General features: G+C 30.4%; 1 pseudogene across 1 annotated transcript in view; it reads right to left on the bottom strand.

The window, feature by feature from the left end:
- Positions 1–1,677: 1,677 nt before the first annotated feature.
- The window catches only part of LOC143245999 (fatty acid hydroxylase domain-containing protein 2-like), a 40,316-nt pseudogene continuing 23,991 nt past the window's right edge, over positions 1,678–18,002 (bottom strand). Inside the window, exons 4-7 of the transcript XR_013025713.1 lie at positions 17,781–17,905; positions 11,236–11,442; positions 4,214–4,486; positions 1,678–2,887 (exon numbers count right to left, since the gene is read on the bottom strand). The product of XR_013025713.1 is annotated as a fatty acid hydroxylase domain-containing protein 2-like (transcript). The remainder of the gene's footprint in view (positions 2,888–4,213; positions 4,487–11,235; positions 11,443–17,780; positions 17,906–18,002) is intronic.

Below are 18,002 nucleotides of genomic sequence, written 5' to 3'. Positions count from 1 at the left end.
TGAAGGGAAAAGGAGGAAGTCAGTAATGCAGGATTGGATCCTATACATGAGCTGACTTGGGTTAGCAACCTACACTTTTGACCATTAATATTCACTAACACCCACATCTTCTTCCAATTAAAAGTTTGGTACCAGACGTTATACATCTGCCTTGTGGATGTTACACATCTGCCTTGTGGATGTTACACATCTGCTTTGTGGATGTTACACATCTGCCTTGTGGATGTTACACATCTGCTTTGTGGATGTTACACATCTGCCTTGTGGACGTTACTTTCTGCTTCCTCCAGTAAAACCAAAGCTTGCATTTTTAGACACCTTGTACTGAAATAATATTATTAAAATATTTAGAAAACTGTGTACCTTACAAAATAAAGGGAAGTCATGAAGACATTTTTGCAGTTCAGCGAGTAATAATTCACAAACTGTGTAACATGGAAATAACAAAAGGTATATTGTACCTTCAAACAATACTATAACAAGAGATGAATCACAGTCTCATTATTAAGATAAATTACCTCATTTTCAATTTTTCATAGTTTAATACCCGAGTTCTTTGCACAAATAACCTCTCTGGTTATTAAGCACTCAAGAGTGACTATGTAATGCTCCTAAATGTATGTGGGGCTGCACAAACATTTATTTAGACACATTTAAGGCCACATACAAACAGCTTTCTTACACATTGTTACATACAGTAACAGTTTACAACAAACTTTCTCTGGCAATCTCACAGATTACTCCATAACATGTCTGGTTAGTCTCTGCAGCTATCGCTAGTAGTTAGTCACCAAGAAAATTAAACTAACAACTTTTCACCTAAAACTCTCATAAGAAGCGATTAATATTTTTGCTGTTATTACCTTATATATCATTACAGACTCTGATGAACCACAGTTCCCTCAGTGCATGTGCAAAAGTTATACACTCTTTAGATGTTCCAAGGCTATGCAGTACAAAGGCTTTCATTAGTCAGCTACCCCTGGTGAGTGATTTGCACAAAATGGTTCTACCGTTTTGCTTAAGGAAAATCACTTGATAGCTTGGAAAGTATGATTTTCTATTATTTAATTAAGCATAATCAAATTTGTCACATAGAAGGGTTTATAACTCATACATTTAAGATTTTATATATAAGAAAATTCATGTTTTGTTAAGCAATGACTCCACACTGTAACACCACACAGGGGGTCTTCTATGTAGAAGACCAAACAACCACATCTACCGGGAACAAAATTTCTTGGCTAAATATGAGCATAGCATACAATTGTCCCCATATTCTATCTGCAGGAATATCTCTGTTGAGGAAAGACAGTAATTATTTGCTGAAGTTCAACTTGTATAGATCAGAATTTTCTCTGGGTTGGTTGTTGTTGCTGTGACAGAATTGGTCTCAATTCCCACAGAATCAGAAAATTTAAGAAACCAGCAGGGCCTCACTGTTTGGTCACAGTTTATTTGTATATCCTCATAGAGATTGTTATATAAAAAAAAGTAATTTTTATTAAGAAACCAAAAGAGAAATATATAAAGAAAACTAAAACAGATAGACTGCTTTTTGTAGCACTCTTGTTATAGTGTTGTTAACACAGAGAAAGAGAAGGTAAGTTTATGCTGTAAACAATGAATATATGTTCATGTAATGTTTTGTTAAAATGCAAAAAAGTCTAACAAAAATTAACGTTATTAAAGTAATCAAGAAATTTTATTGTCAACACAAAAAACCACTTGACATGAGAATCCACTTGTAGACCTATTAAAATAAGTTTATTGTTGGCAAACGTCTCAACAATACATTGTAGTTTTTCAAACATTAATAAAACTTTGATATATTGCCCAAATATCACTCATTTTTCTTTTATTTTAGATTTGCTAAAAAAATTGTAATTTTCTAGATTTATATATCACAGATATTTTATCAATTTTCCTGCTCTAAAATACAAAAACAATAATTCCAATTTGTGGCCCAAGTATTAAAAATTTTGGTGTTAATTTATTGTAAATCAAAACAAGATTTATTACACAGAAACACAGCATTTATGGGAAGCCTATTTTAGGATTCATATATGGTCGCATATTCATCTGTAGGATATACACTTCTCATGCAATTTACATACATAAATCACAGAACAAGAAAGTAGAAGACAAGCAAATCTGGTTGCTAAATACATGCAGATGAACTGAAAAAAAAGTTACATTTCAGTTCATGCACATACAATACTGACAAAAGAATAAGGCTCACTCTGAAAGTAACCAACAAAGATTCTTTTTGGAAGTAACAAAGATTACCTCTGTACGCAACCAATAGAGATGTACTCTGGAAGTAACAAAGATTACTTCTGTAAGCAACCAATAGAGATATACTCTAAAAGTAACCAATAAAGATTCCCTCTAGAAATAACTGATAAAGATTTCCTTTCCAGTAACCAATTAGGCCCAACTCCATTGTAGCATGCTCTTCATTGACTGACAAAGGACATCCACTCAAATCCTCACATAAAATAAACTAGAAAATGTTATAATTTACATGTGTCAATTTAGTCTTTATTATTCATCCAACAACTTTAAGTAGCATTTTGAAAAAAAACACACCCAATAAGCATACTAACCAATGTAACAAGTAAAGCTTAGTATAAAAAATAATTCTTAGCAATCTTCAGTAATCATTATAAAACAAAGTTATAATATCAATTACATGTATAGTGAAATAACAAGTCAGTTACACATTTAGATTGCTTTCTGTTTATTATTGTTAACGTACAGCTGCTTAAGGGGGACCAAGCTGAGAAGCATGATATGGCGTTTGTAGATCGTACTGTTACGAAACTGGATATCTGTCCCATGCAGTCGATCCAAGACACCTAGAACTCCATAATTCTGGTTGAATCTACAGACAGAGATAACTTCAATAATCGTATAACAAAAATTAACTGATTCTCACATATTCACCCCTAAGTTACTTTGAATTTCAAATAATTTATGTTAACCCTTGAATCAATGTCTTATATGTTATTAGTTATTAACCTTTCTTCCTAACAGAGGGGAAATCACACTACTTAAAAATGAAAAGAACAGCTTCATTTTCATAGTAACATATTAACTGAACAGTGAAATGGAATCCATTTATATAAGCATTTAAACCACTAGAAGAAACATACATTTCAGTTAATTTTAAACCATCTAGTTAATAGAGAAAGAACAACAATGTTTTCACATTCTCAAAGGGAAGGCAAATTCCCCCTTTACCCTCACTTCCAGGGGAAGTATGTCCATAAACAAAAATATAATAACCATGAAAATATTATTGTCAGCATTTCCAAACTAAAAAAAACAGTTCCACAAAATCTTGCAACAATATGATAATCATAAAAATATTATTGTTAGTATCCTTAAACTAACAAAACAATTCTACAAAATCTTGCAACAATATGATAATCGTAAATATATTATTTTAGTGTTCTCAAACTAACAAAACAATTCTACAAAATCTTGCAACAATATGATAATCATAAAAATATTATTGTTAGTGTTCTTAAAGTAACAAAACAATTCTGCAAAATCTTGCAACAATATGATAGTGATAAAAATGTTGTTAGTGTTCTCAAACTAACAAAACAATTCTACAAAATCTTGCAACAATATGACAATCATAAAAATATTATTGTTAGTGTTCTCAAACTAACAAAACAATTCTACAAAATCTTGCAACAATATGATAATCATAAAAATATTATTGTTAGTGTTCTCAAACTAATAAAACAATTCTACAAAATCTTGCAACAATATGATAGTAATAAAAATATTGTTAGTGTTCTCAAACTAACAAAACAATTCTACAAAATCTTGCAACAATATGACAGTGATAAAAATATTATTGTTAGTGTTCTCAAACGAACAAAACAATTCTACAAAATCTTGCAACAATATAATAATCATAAAAAACAATTATTGTTAGTATTCTCAAACTTACAAAACAATTCTACAAAATCTTGCAACAATATGACAGTGATAAAAATATTATTGTTAGTGTTCTCAAACTAACAAAACAGTTCCACAAAATCTTGCACCAGTATAGTTGATACAAATGTCTCATAAAGAAGTTAAGAAACAATCTTTTAGTACACACAACTTGTAAAGTAAATTATCACTTGAAATGCATTTGTGGAACTGTTTTAATTTTCATGCATAAAAGAGAAAAAAACACTATACTTACTTTAGGTGGTGGAAATCATGTGCTTCAGGTGAAGGGAAAAATGGAAAGTGGTAACCAGAATGGGCATTTAATGTTGAGAAGGTGGCTAGTATAACCCATAACCAACAGGTTGCAGTGTGACTGCCCATAAAGAGAACTCCAAGGATTGTTGGCAAAACACTGGATAAAACATATTCCACTGGATGACAATAAATTGCACTTATAGCGATTGGAGCTGTCCACTCGTGATGTTGTTTATGAATGTATTTGTAGATGTGAGGATGGTGAAGAAACCTTAATTATATACATAAACATCTTTAACCTATATTAAAACTAATATAAATCAAGGTACATATCATTTGTCTTAACTAGGAATCTATTAAGTGTTTGAGTGTAGAAATTTTAGTATGTATATAAACACAGCAAAACTAATGTCAGGAGAATGTGATAAATATGCACTCATGATACCTTAACGTATAAAAACTGATGTTAGAAATTCTCCAGAATAAACAATTACATTCTATAGTTTTAAACATTTTAATAGTTAAATCTAAACACATTATAAGAAAAATTATAATTTTCCTAAATTAAAATGTATTTCCAATAGGTACTTCCCTTTTCTCACCCAAACTTTGGTTTTTCTTGTTTTATGCTGCTCTCTGTTTGAAAACTTCTTTGAATGCATGCCACAAGCCTTCAATCTTCCTTCTGTTGGACTCCCAACACATCTCTCATTTAAACAAGCTCTACGCCAAGAACAAAAAGGAAGAAAATTCACATAGGAGAGGATGGTGCAAGAAACAGACATGAAACAAGTAGAATCATTCAACACCATGACAGAAAATTGGTAAGAAATGATGTGTCCCAAGATGTAGAGTGGCTAGGGCATGGCATAGCAACAATCCTCTTCTGTTCTACTCTATTGGTGGTGTGGTCCTGAACAGGCACATTAAGATGCAAATATCATGAGGACTTTACACTCTAGTGATCTTACATGATAAACAATCTCAAGGATAAGTGTACACAGCCATGGAAACATAGGGATCAACATAGCCAGTACAGACAGAATATCTGGTCAGTTACCACCCGTGACAGAATGGGGTCCAAAAGGAAGCTGAAGCACTATCTACACTACATCTCTGTTTCTGCATCCACAGGATATCACCTACCAACTGTGGCTGTTCACCTGATCTTGATGTGGGTGTGGCACGAGAACATACAAGAAATCCTCAACAGTATAATCTCCTCCATTGTCCAATAAAGATAAGACAAATGAGAAGACAAGGTGAAACAGATGATGGGTGAAAGAGATTACACCAGGAAGGAGACATTGAATCCAACTGGCTAGTGTATCCAAGGAAAGATAAGAGGGCTGTGAAGGAGGAAACAAGAACCCTGGAATGAATAGGAGCATACAAGGGGATTCGATTCATGGTTCCACTTGCCATGTAAAGCCCACTGGAGCAAATGCAAATAAGCCCTGCCAAGGAGTATGAAAGGTTTGTGAGTCAACCACCACCACCACAAACGCTATAGAACCTTTCTAGTAGAAAGAGCAGACAGGACAGTCCAAGTGGTCAGCTGTATAAAATGGAGTCTCAGAGGAGAATGTAGGGCCCAACCAAGATGGGTGTTGAAGAAAACAGAGCATTAAGAAGGAGCTGATGAGTAGGATTGTCTGACTCCTGTTCTGAACTGGAAAAACATATGGGACAGAAGACTGAAGGACAAGACCCTAAGGTGTATACCATTCCACAAAAGGGCAAACTGGCAGTCGTAAAACCCACATGGTAGGAGGACAAGAACTGCCTCAGATAGATAGTGGCATGACCAGGGATTCCAAAGAGGAAGGAAGGAAATGCCATGTACTGTTGCCAAAATGGCAAACAGCAATACCATGGGAAGCTGTGACAGAAAAAGCTGGAAAGGATAAGACAAAAAACAGGATTTGGAGCCACACCACAGCTCTGATGAAGAACACTGGGTATCTCACAAGAATAGACCGAGCCCTGTTGAACATGAGCAACCCACGACAACAAGGACACAGGAAAACCAAGGTTGGAAAATGAAGCAGAGGTAGGATGAACAGGAAAGTTTGGGACTCATCCTCCCAAATAAGTAAACTGAATCACAACTGGTGATCCAAAATGTGGAAGTCTACTAAAACAAATTACAAGCACAGACTGATCCAAAGCTTATAGGAAAGAGGCATATTATTGCTATCATAAAATAAGAGGGTAAAAGCACAATATAAACCTGAACAAAAAAAAAACAATAGCAAGAACTTAAACAACACATACCTGAGATATAAGCTCTGAGAGAACCAACAAAGGCTGAACAGAATCCTCAGAAAGGTGTAGTTAAGCACAGCAAATTTTGGGGTGATCAAAATTATCTTCAGCATATGCCTGTAAAAGGTTCAAAAGTACAGGAAGAATAAAGCCACAAACAATGTGGTTTCCATATAGTGCTTCATCCCTGTGAGAACAAAGGTCATGAAATCCCCCAATGGGTCACCATGCTTTTGGCTAACAGATGAGTGATATGCACACAAAGTAGTAACAGTGACTTTGGAATTAACGGGTGATACAAAACCAGCAAAAAATGTACAGCAAATAAAAGATAGTTCAACTAAGGGAATTTGAAGTAAGTTAATTCAAACAAAGTTAAAGAATGTTAAACCACTTATAGGGTGATAATTATAAAAATAATTATTCTAAAGAAAAACATCTTCTCTCTCAATAATGATGTAATGAGAAGTGATAGCTCCATGGTGGGGCGTAGAGGGAGCCATATAACAGTAGTGCTCTCTTATTGGTGGAGACATCATACATAAGAGATGTAATGAAACTTTGTGTTCTATCAGAAAGAGGTAAGGCTGTTGGCATGCATTCAAAAATATTTGCAAATAGAAGGAAGCACAAAGTGAGAAAAGCTAATCTTGTGAAAATAGGTAGTGTATCAAAAATATGTGTTTATTATTACAACCACCAGTGCAATATTAATTACATAGTATAACATACACTGGTACTGTAGCAAAAAATAAGTAATAAAGCATGTGTTATTTGGACATGCTGTTTATAAACTACAATTATTCTTAATGTTTTATTGTCACTACAACATGACTTTTATATGAAAGCTTTGAATCTGGGTGTTGCTTAATAATGTTATTTAATTATGTGACACTTCTGTGTAGGAACAATATAATCTTATAAGAACAATAACATCTTATTCTCCTCTGTAAGAACAATAACATCTTATTCTCCTCTGTAAGAACAATAACATCTTATCCTCCTCTGTAAGAACAATAACATCTTATCCTCCTCTGTAAGAACAATAACATCTTATTCTCCTCTGTAAGAACAATAACATCTTATCCTCCTCTGTAAGAACAATAACATCTTATCCTCATTTGTAAGAACAATAACATCTTATTCTCCTCTGTAAGAACAATAACATCTTATCTCTCCTCTGTAAGAACAATAACACCTTATCCTCCTCTGTAAGAACAATAACATCTTATCCTCATTTATAAGAACAATAACATCTTATTCTCCTCTGTAAGAACAATAACATCTTATTCTCCTCTGTAAGAACAATAACATCTTATCCTCCTCTGTAAGAACAATAACATCTTATCCTCATTCTGTAAGAACAATAACATGTTATTCCTCCTCTGTAAGAACAATAACATCTTATTCTCCTCTGTAAGAACAATAACATCTTATTCTCCTCTGTAAGAACAATATAATCTTATCCTCCTCTGTAAGAACAATAACATCTTATCCTCCTCCTCTGTAAAACAATGTAATAATATCTTCCTCTGTAAAAACAATGTAATTAATATCTTCCTCTGTAAAAAACAATGTAATAATATCCTCCTCTGTAAAGAACAATAATAATATCCTCCTCTGTAAGAACAATAACATCTTATTCTCCTCTGTAAGAACAATAACATCTTATCCTCCTCTGTAAGAACAATAACATCTTATCCTCCTCTGTAAGAACAATAACATCTTATTCTCCTCTGTAAAACAATATAATAATATCCTCCTCTGTAAGAACAATAACATCTTATCCTCCTCTGTAAAACAATGTAATAATATTCTCCTCTGTAAGAACAATAACATCTTATTCTCCTCTGTAAGAACAATAACATCTTATTCTCCTCTGTAAGAACAATAACATCTTATCCTCCTCTGTAAGAACAATAACATCTTATCCTCCTCTGTAAGAACAATAACATGTTATTCTCCTCTGTAAGAACAATAACATCTTATTCTCCTCTGTAAGAACAATAACATCTTATTCTCCTCTGTAAGAACAATATACATCTTATCCTCCTCTGTAAGAACAATACATCATCTTATCCTCTGTAAAACAATGTAATAATATCTTCCTCTGTAAAAACAATGTAATAATATCTTCCTCTGTAAAACAATGTAATAATATCCTCCTCTGTAAAACAATGTAATAATATTATCCTCTGTAAAACAATAACATCTTATTCTCCTCTGTAAGAACAATAACATCTTATCCTCCTCTGTAAGAACAATAACATCTTATCTCTCTGTAAGAACAATAACATCTTATTCTCCTCTGTAAAACAATATAATAATATTCTCCTCTCTGTAAGAACAATAACATCTTATTCCTCCTCTGTAAGAACAATAACATCTTATCCTCCTCTGTAAGAACAATAACATCTTATCCTCCTCTGTAAGAACAATAACATCTTATCCTCCTCTCTGTAAGAACAATAACATCTTATCCTCCTCTGTAAGAACAATAACATCTTATTCTCCTCTGTAAGAACAATAACATCTTATTCTCCTCTGTAAGAACAATAACATCTTATTCTCCTCTGTAAGAACAATAACATCTTATTTCCTCCTCTGTAAGAACAATAACATCTTATTCTCCTCTGTAAGAACAATAACATCTTATTCTCCTCTGTAAGAACAATAACATCTTATTCTCCTCAGAACAATAACAATCTTATTCTCCTCTGTAAGAACAATAACATCTTATTCTCCTCTGTAAGAACAATAACATCTTATTCTCCTCTGTAAGAACAATAACATCTTATTCTCCTCTAAGAACAATAACATCTTATTCTCCTCTGTAAGAACAATAACATCTTATTCTCCTCTGTAAGAACAATAACATCTTATTCTCCCTCTCCTTGTAAGAACAATAACATCTTATTCTCCTCTGTAAGAACAATAACATCTTATTCTCCTCTGTAAGAACAATAACATCTTATCATCCTCTGTAAGAACAATAACATCTTATCCTCCTCTGTAAGAACAATAACATCTTATCCTCCTCTGTAAGAACAATAACATCTTATCCTCCTCTGTAAGAACAATAACATCTTTATTCTTCTCCTCTGTAAGAACAATAACATCTTATCCTCCTCTGTAAGAAAATAACATCTTTCTCCTCCTCTGTAAGAACAATAACATCTTATTCTCCTCTGTAAGAACAATAATAACATCTTATTCTGATCTGTACAAACAATATCATCTATCCTCCTCTTGTAAGAACAATAACATCTTATCCTCCTCTGTAAGAACAATAACATCTTATCCTCCTCTGTAAGAACAATAACATCTTATCCTCCTCTGTAAAACAATATAATAATAAATCCTCCTCTGTAGGAAAATAACATCTTATCCTCCTCTGCAAAGAAATGTAATAATATTCTCTGTAAGAACAATAACATCTTTAATCCTCATCTGTAAAACTTAATATCTTCCTCTGTAAAACAATGTAATAATATCCCTCCTGTAATGTAATAATATTATCCTCTGTAATGAAACAATAACATCTTATTCTCCCTCTGTAAGAACAAAACAATCCTCCTCTGTAAGCAGAACAAATCTTATCCTCCTCTGTGAAACAATATCTTATTCTCCTCTGAACAATATATAATATCCTCCTCTGTAAGAACAATAACATTCAACCTCTGTAAACAATGTATGTATTCTCCTCTGTAAGAACAATAACATCTTATTCTCCTCTTGTAAGAACAATAACATCTTATCTCTCATCTGTAAGAACAATAACATCTTATCCTCCTCTGTAAGAACAATAACATCTTAATCCTCTGTGGAACAATAACATCTTTATCACTCCTCTCTGTAAGAACAATAGCATCTTATTCTCCTCTGTTGGAACAATAACATCTTACTCCTCCTCTGTAAGAACAATAACACCTTATCCTCCTCTATCTTATCCTCCTCTGTAAGAACAATAACATCTTATTCTCCTCTAAGAACAATAACATCTTATTCTCCTCTGTAAGAACAATAACATCTTGTTTTCTCCTCTGTAAGAACAATAACAACTTTATCCTCCTCTGTAAGAACACACATAACTCCTCTGTAAGATTCTTACAATAACATCTTTATTCTCCTCTGTAAGAACAATAACATCTTTATTCTCCTCTGTAAGAACAATAAAACATTTATTCAGCTCTCTGTAAGAATAATAACATATCCTCCTCTGTAAGGAACAATAACATCTTATCCTCCTCTGTAAACATCTTAAGTAAGAACAATAACATCTTATCCTTCCTCTGTAAGAACAATAACATCTTATTCTCCTCTGTAAGAACAATAACATAAGAACAATCTTTTCCTTATCCTCCTCTGTAACAATAACATCTTATCCTCCTCTGTAAAACAATATAATAATATTCTCCTCTGTAAGAACAATAACATCTTATCCTCCTCTGTAAAACAATGTAATAATATCCTCTCTGTAAAAAACAATGTAATAATATCCTCCTCTGTAAAACAATATAATCTTATCCTCCTCTGTAAAACAATGTAATAATATCCTCCTCTGTAAAACAATGTAATAATATCCTCCTCTGTAAAACAATGTAATATCCTCCTCTGTAAGAACAATAACATCTCATCTTCCTCTTTACAGAAGAAATTAAGTAATTACAGCTAAGCAGTAAATAGGTTATCAATAAACCAGTTAGTTATTTCTAGTTAAACACTAAACGTATCAGGTTTACAAGACTTTACCTGTGGGAGTAGTAAAATGCTATTTCTTCGACCAACACAAAAAACAATCAATTCTAACAGAACCCATTGAAAGGTAGGAAGTTCTGGACCTATAGAATAACCTATCACATTTCTCAGGTAATAGGCACAAATTAAGACAGGTATTCCAAAGATAAACTGATTTACAAGAGCCTGTTTGATTACTTGGATGACTTTCACATGTTCCACCTACAATAACAACAAAAAAATATTTAAAATCAGAGATTACCCAATTCAATCAAAGCAAATAAGAAAGAGATCTCTAATTATGTTCCTATAAATTCAAATAAATCTACTAACATAAATTACATACACCTGTTACAAATATGCATGTAATGAAGTGAAATATCTAGAGGATATCCACTATTGGAATCAGTTGATGTATTAAAGATTGAACCCTACTTCAACCCATGAAAAAACTGTTCAACAAGATGTGTGAAATCAGCAATGTCGAGAAAACCCATTTGTAGAGAAAATATATATGTAAAATGGCTCGCTTTGGGTCTACATAAAATATTTTCTCAACCAAACAAGCCACATTTACATATAAGATGTGAAACATTTGAATGATGATAAAACTGAAATCATACAATTAAAGAAACAAATACAAACTTTCAAACTGTTCCAATTGAAAACAGTAATTTTACAAATCCAGTAGACAAACATCAAGTAAGTCTTAAACACTATGAGCTTAGAAGTGTGTAATGTAACTAATCTAAGTTTACCCTTTAGTCAGTGTAATGTAACTAATCTAAAATTTCTTTTAGTCAGTGTAATGTAACTAATCTAAGTTTACTTTAGTCAGTGTAATGTAACTAATCTAAAATTTCTTTAGTCAGTGTAATGTAACTAATCTAAGTTTACTTTAGTCAGTGTAATGTAACTAATCTAAAATTTCTTTAGTCAGTGTAATGTAACTAATCTAAATTTTCTTTAGTCAGTGTAATGTAACTAATCTAAATTTTCTTTACTCAGTGTAGTGTAACTAATCTAAAATTTCTTTACTCAGTGTAATGTAACTAATCTAAAATTTCTTTTACTTGTAGTAACTAATCTAAATTTTCTTTACTCAGTGTAATGTAACTAATCTAAATTGTCTTTATTCAGTGTAATGTAACTAATCTAAGTTTTCTTTAGTCAGTGTAATGTAACTAATCTAAATTTTCTTTACTCAGTGTAGTGTAACTAATCTAAATTTTCTTTACTCAGTGTAATGTAACTAATCTAAATTTTCTTTACTCAGTGTAATGTAACTAATCTAAATTGTCTTTATTCAGTGTAATGTAACTAATCTAAATTTTCTTTACTCAGTGTAATGTAACTAATCTAAGTTTTCTTTAGTCAGTGTAATGTAACTAATCTAAATTTTCTTTACTCAGTGTAGTGTAACTAATCTAAAATTTCTTTAGTCAGTGTAATGTAACTAATCTACCTTTTACTCAGTGTAATGTAACTAATCTCAAATTTCTTTACTCAGTGTAGTGTAACTAATCTAATTTTTTCTTTAGTCAGTGTAGTGTAACTAATCTAAATTTTCTTTACTCAGTGTAATGTAACTAATCTAAATTTTTTCTTTACTCAGTGTAATGTAACTAATCTAAATTTTCTTTAGTCAGTGTAGTGTAAACTAATCTAAATTCTTTCTTCTCAGTGTAGTGTAACTAATCTAAATTTTCTTTACTCAGTGTAATGTAACTAATCTAAATTTTCTTTACTCAGTGTAATGTAACTAATCTAAATTGTCTTTATTCAGTGTAATGTAACTAATCTAAATTTTCTTTACTCAGTGTAATGTAACTAATCTAAATTGTCTTTATTCGGTGTAATGTAACTAATCTAAGTTTTCTTTAGTCAGTGTAATGTAACTAATCTAAATTTTTTCTTTACTCAGTGTAGTGTAACTAATCTAAAATTTCTTTAGTCAGTGTAGTGTAACTAATCTAAATTTTCTCTACTCAGTGTAATGTAACTAATCTCAAATTTCTTTAGTCAGTGTAATGTAACTAATCTAAAATTTCTTTAGTCAGTGTAGTGTAACTAATCTAAATTTTCTTTACTCAGTGTAATGTAACTAATCTAAATTTTCTTTACTCAGTGTAATGTGACTAATCTAAAATTTCTTTACTCAGTGTAATGCAACTAATCTAAAATTTCTTTAGTCAGTGTAGTGTAACTAATCTAAAATTTCTTTAGTCAGTGTAATGTAACTAACCTAAAATTTCTTTAGTCAGTGTAATGTAACTAATCTAAGTTTTCTTTAGTCAGTGTAATGCAACTAATCTAAAATTTTCTTTACTCAGTGTAGTGTGACTAATCTAAAATTTCTTTAGTCAGTGTAAGTTAACTAATCTAAAATTTCTTTACTCAGTGTAATGTAACTAATCTAAATTTTCTTTACTCAGTGTAGTGCAACTAATCTAAAATTTCTTTACTCAGTGTGTAACTAATCTAAATTTTCTTTACTCAGTGTAGTGTAACTAATCTAAATTTTCTTTACTCAGTGTAATGTAACTAATCTAAATTTTCTTTACTCAGTGTAATGTAACTAATCTCAAATTTCTTTACTCAGTGTAGTGTAACTAATCTAAATTTTCTTTAGTCAGTGTAATGTAACTAATCTAAATTTTCTTTACTCAGTGTGAACTAATGTAACTAACTCTAAATTTCTTTACTCAGTGTAATGTAACTAATCCTAATTTTTTACTCAGTGTAATGTGATTAATCTAAAATTCTCTTTAAGTGTAATGCAACTAATCTAAAATTTCTTTACTCAGTGTAATGTAACTAATCTAAATTTTCTTTAGTCAGTGTGTAACTAATCTAAATTTCTTTACTCAGTGTAACTAATGCAACTAATGTAAAATTTCTAATCTAAATTTTCTTTTACTCAGTGTAATGTGACTAATCTAAAATTTCTTTACTCAGTGTAATGTAACTAATCTAAATTTTCTTTACTCAGTGTAATGTAACTAATCTAAATTTTCTTTACTCAGTGTAATGTAACTAATCTAAATTTTCTTTACTCAGTGTAATGTAACTAATCTAAATTTCTTTACTCAGTGTGTAAATGTAGTGGTGTAAACTAATCTAAATTTTCTTTACTCAGTGTAATGTAACTAATCTAAATTTTCTTTACTCAGTGTAATGTGACTAATCTAAAATTCTTTTACTCAGTGTAATGCAACTAATCTAAAGTTTTCTTTAGTCAGTGTAATGTAACTAATCTAAATTTTCTTTACTCAGTGTAGTGTAACTAATCTAAATTTTCTTTACTCAGTGTAATGTAACTAATCTAAATTTCTTTACTCAGTGTAATGTAACTAATCTAAATCTTTTCTTTACTCAGTGTAATGTAACTAATCTAAAATTTTCTTTACTCAGTGTAATGTAACTAATCTAAATTTTCTTTACAGTGTAATGTAACTAATCTAAATTTTCTTTACTCAGTGTAATGTAACTAATCTAAATTTTTCTTTACTCAGTTGTAATGTAACTAATCTAAAATTTCTTTACTCAGTGTAATGTAACTAATCTAAATTCTTTCTTTACTCAGTGTAATGTAACTAATCTAAATTTTTTCTTTACTCAGTGTAATGTGACTAATCTAAAATTTCTTTACTCAGTGTAATGTAACTAATCTAAAATTTCTTTACTCAGTGTAATGTAACTAATCTAAATTTTCTTTACTCAGTGTAATGTAACTAATCTAAAATTTCTTTAGTCAGTGTAATGCAACTAATCTAAAATTTCTTTACTCAGTGTAATGTAACTAATCTAAAATTTTCTTTACTCAGTGTAATGTAACTAATCTAAATTTTCTTTACTCAGTGTAATGTGACTAATCTAAAATTTCTTTACTCAGTGTAATGACTAACTAATCTAAATGTTTCTTTTACTCAGTGTAATGTAACTAATCTAAATTTCTTTACTCAGTGTGTAATGTAACTAATCTAAATTTTCTTTACTCAGTGTAATGTGACTAATCTAAATTTCTTTACTCAGTGTAATGTAACTAATCTAAAATTTCTTTAGTCAGTGTAATGTAACTAATCTAAAATTTCTTTACTCAGGTGCTTAGTATGTACTTAATCTAAAATTTCTTTAGTCAGTGTAATGCAACTAATCTAAAATTTCTTTTAGTCAGTGTAGTGTAACTAATCTAAATTTCTTTACTCAGTGTAATGTAACTAATCTAAAGTTTCTTTAGTCAGTGTAATGCAACTAATCTAAAATTTCTTTAGTCAGTGTAATGCAACTAATCTAAAATTTCTTTAGTCAGTGTAATGTAACTAATCTAAAATTTCTTTACTCTCAGTAGTGTAATGCAAACCAATAAAATTTCTTTTTGTCAGTGTAATGTAACTAATCTAAAATTTTCTTTACTCAGTGTGAATTAACTAATCTAAAATTTCTTTGGTCAGTGTAATGGCACTAATCTAAAATTTCTTTACTCAGTGTAATGCAACTAATCTAAAATTTCTTTGTCAGTGTAATGTAACTAATCTAAAATCTTTTACTCAGTGTAATGTAACTAATCTAAAATTTAGTTTGTAGTGTAACTAATCTAAATTTTCTTTTAGCTGTGTAATAAACTAATCTAAAGTTTCTTTAGTCAGTGTAATGTAACTAATCTAAATTTTCTTTACTCTGTAATGTAACTAATCTAAAATTTCTTTACTCAGTGTAATGCAACTAATCTAAAATTTCTTTACTTTCAGTGTAATGTGACTAATCTAAAATTTCTTTACTCAGTGTAATGTAACTAATCTTAAGTTTTCTAGTCAGTGTAATGTAACTAATCTAAAATTTCTTTAGTCAGTGTAATGCAACTAATCTAAAATTTCTTTAGTCAGTGTAATGTAACTAATCTAAATTTCTTTACTCAGTGTATGTAACTAATCTAAAATTCTCTTTAGTCAGTGTAGTAATGTAAACTAATCTAAATCTTTTCTTTAGTCAGTGTAGTGTAACTAATCTAAATTTCTTTCTTTAGTCAGTGTAATGTAACTAATCTAATCTAAATTGTCTTTAGTCAGTGTAATGCTAACTAATCTAAGTTTTCTCTTAGTCAGTGTAATGTAACTAATCTAAATTTTCTTTACAGTGTAGTGTAACTAATCTAAAATTTCTTTAGTCAGTGTAATGTAACTAATCTAAGTTTTCTTTTAGTCAGTGTAGTGTAACTAATCTAAAATTTCTTTAGTCAGTGTAATGTAACTAATCTAAATTTTTCTTTACTCAGTGTAATGTAACTAATCTAAATTTTCTTTACTCAGTGTAATGTAACTAATCTAAGTTTTCTTTAGTCAGTGTAATGTAACTAATCTAAATTTCTTTACTCAGTGTAGTGTAACTAATCTAAAATTTCTTTACTCAGTGTAATGTAACTAATCTAAAATTTCTTTACTCAGTGTAATGCAACTAATCTAAATTTTCTTTAGTCAGTGTAATGTAACTAATCTAAAATTTCTTTACTCAGTGTAATGCTGCTAAACTAATCTAAGTGTATGCGACTAATTAAATTTTCTTTAGTCAGTGTAATGTAACTAATCTAAAATTTCTTTACTCAGTGTAATGTAACTAATTCTAAAATTTCTTTACTCAGTGTAATGCAACTAATCTAAAATTTCTTTAGTGTAATGTAACTAATCTAAAATTTCTGTACTCAGTGCAGTGACTAATCTAAAATTTCTTTACTCAGTGTAGTGTAACTAATCTAAAATTTCTTTAGTCAGTGTAGTGTAACTAATCTAAAATTTCTTTAGTCAGTGTAATGTAACTAATCTAAATTTTCTTTACTCAGTGTAATGCAACTAATCTAAAATTTCTTTAGTCAGTGTAATGCAACTAATCTAAAATTTCTTTACTCAGTGTAATGCAACTAATCTAAAATTTCTTTACTCAGTGTAATGCAACTAATCTAAAATTTCTTTACTCAGTGTAATGTGAGTAATCTAAAATTTTTTTACTCAGTGTAGTGTGACTAATCTAAAATTTCTTTAATTTCAGTGTAATGTGTAACTAATCTAAATTTTCTTTACTCAGTGTAATGTAACTAACTAAAAATTTCTTTACTCTAGTGTAATGCAACTAATCTAAGTTTTCTTTAGTCAGTGTAATGCAACTAATCTAAATTTCTTTTACTCAGTGTAATGTAAACTAATCTAAATTTTCTTTACTCAGTGTAATGCAACTAATCTAAAATTTTTTAGTCAGTGTAATGTAACTAATCTAAAATTTCTTTAATTGTAAGTAGTGTTACTAATCTAAGTTTTCTTTAGTCAGTGTAGTGTAACTAATCTAAATTTTCTTTACTCAGTGTAATGTAACTAATCTAAGTGCAATTCTTTACTCAGTGTAGTGTAATTAATCTAATTTTTTTTACTCAGTGTAGGGTAACTACAAAACAATGCCTTGAGAAGTGTGTATTTAATATTATGTTGAAAAATGTTTAATGTTTCTTAATGAGAAGTCCTGCATATTAAACTGATATGTTACAAGTCAGTGTAACAGTGTGCTAAACTCACAGGATATGGTGCATTATCTTGGATCTTGTATCTCAAAAGGGGAATGCTGGTTTTCCAGTCAAGTCTACCAAAGTGTACAACCCTCCAATACCCCAGTAGATACCAATGTTTACATAAAATGTTCTCTGTTAAATAAAGATAATTAGAAATGAATGTTCATACTAAACCAAGACAACAAAGATGTAAAACAGTGATCTACATATAGTTTAACCCTTCTAGTTA

Source organism: Tachypleus tridentatus, chromosome 3 (genome assembly GCF_004210375.1).
Source record: "Tachypleus tridentatus isolate NWPU-2018 chromosome 3, ASM421037v1, whole genome shotgun sequence".
Lineage (NCBI taxonomy): Eukaryota > Metazoa > Arthropoda > Merostomata > Xiphosura > Limulidae > Tachypleus > Tachypleus tridentatus.
Note: the sequence above shows the minus strand (reverse complement) of the source record. Positions and strands in the feature narration are given on the sequence as shown.